Source organism: Triticum dicoccoides, chromosome 5B (assembly GCF_002162155.2).
Source record: "Triticum dicoccoides isolate Atlit2015 ecotype Zavitan chromosome 5B, WEW_v2.0, whole genome shotgun sequence".
In the NCBI taxonomy this organism is placed as follows: domain Eukaryota; kingdom Viridiplantae; phylum Streptophyta; class Magnoliopsida; order Poales; family Poaceae; genus Triticum; species Triticum dicoccoides.
This window is the reverse complement of record NC_041389.1, coordinates 705,023,954-705,025,645: the sequence shown is the minus strand read 5'-3', so window position 1 is coordinate 705,025,645 and position 1,692 is coordinate 705,023,954.

Sequence of the window (1,692 nt, the reverse complement as noted above, 5' to 3'; positions counted from 1 at the left end):
ACGCTGATACCCCCGCGCGCCTGTGTATACGGGGCTGCCGCACGAGCCGAGCCGCTTGGCAGCCGTGAGGACGCGAGCCGAGCCGAGCCGTTAGCATCCATGGGCCCACAATGTCAGATGCAGGGCGTGTCGGTGCGGTCGTGGCGCGGTCGTGCAGTTAAGTGCGCACTAATTGCGGCGCTAACTGCTCGCGGCCGATCTCCTGCCGCCAGCCTTCTGCCTTCGTAGTCCGTGCCTTCCGCCTCGGGCCGGCAGCTGACGCGACCGGTCGGCTGTCGCCGCTGCGGCGACCGCCTGCCCGCCTTCAGACGCCACCAGCGCTTCGACTGCCGCGCGTGCCGTCCCCGCAGGTACACACGCCACCGCTGCCTCACCTGCAGCGTCGCGCCGCGTACCCACGCCACCGCTGTCTCGCCTGCCGCGTCGCGCCGCGTACCCACGCCACCGATGCCTCGCCTGCCGCGTCGCGCCTTCACGCGTCGCCGCTGCCTCCCTTTCACACGGCACCGCTGTCGCGCGTGCCGCTAGGCGCCCGCCTCTCCCTCGGGGCGCGCGCCACCGACAGCTCGCCCGCCCACCTCCCTCCCCCCGCCGTCTATAAAAGGCCGCACCAGCCCTGAGCAGGCCGTGCCATCTCCCTCGCCCCACCCATCTCTGTTCCTCTCCTCGCACGCCCATCTCCCTCTCCTCGCCGGCAATGTCTTCCAGTGACTCCGACGAGGGCGCGTGGCCGACCGGCGTTTGGCCGCTGAGCCTCACCGTCGGCGACACGGAGGATATGGCCCGGTTCGGCGTGATGGTGCCGCCGGCAGCCAAAGTGCCGCGGCCGTGGCGGATCGGGGCGAATGGCATCCCCACCATGGGACCGCTGCCGCCGAGGCAGCAGCTCCTCGCGTTCCCTGGCGGCCGCTACAACCGGAGGGCCCGGCGCAGGTTCTGGCGCGGGAAGAACTTCGACATCGTCCTCGGCGCGTACAGGGACGCGTCGGCCGGCCGCACCGTCGGGGACATTATCGGCGAGGCCGGCACTTCCCGTGGCCGCCGCCGCCACGGCCCACCTCCAGCCGCCCCCACTGCCCCGGCACAGCAGGCGCCCCCTGACCCGGCGCTGGTCGAGATCCCGCCGGCGCAGGCCACCCTCGCGCAAGACGGAGACCCTGACGACACGCCGGGGCTACTTGCGGTGCTGGCCCAGTCGGCAGAGGAGGCGACGGCGGCGGCGGCGACTCGTGAGGAACGAGAGCGCCTGGCGGCCATAGCGGCGGTGCAGGAGCAGCAGGCGCGGGAAGACAACTGGTGGGATTTCAGCGAAGATGACGACGACGACGACGGTGGCGATGATGGCGGCGAAGGAGAGGCCGGCGGTATGGCGCCGGTCGTCGACCTCACCGGCGCCAGCGACGACGAGTAGTCTAGTTTTAGGGGTTTTATTTAAATTTCGGTCTAAGTTATGTAAGAGCAGTGCTCGGTTATGGTTAGTGTTATGTAAGGTAGTTTGAATTATGAATGAACTTGGAATGGTTTATCTGGAAAAAGAAACTGTATGTTTAATTTGATGTTAGTCGTGCAACTTCAAAAAATAAACGGAAACATGCATTTCAATTTTACGAGAAAAATCAGTGCTCGGTTACGCATGCATGGGGCCTTCACTCATACTCGCACGGTCTATGAAGAATTGTTAAAGCGATAAAA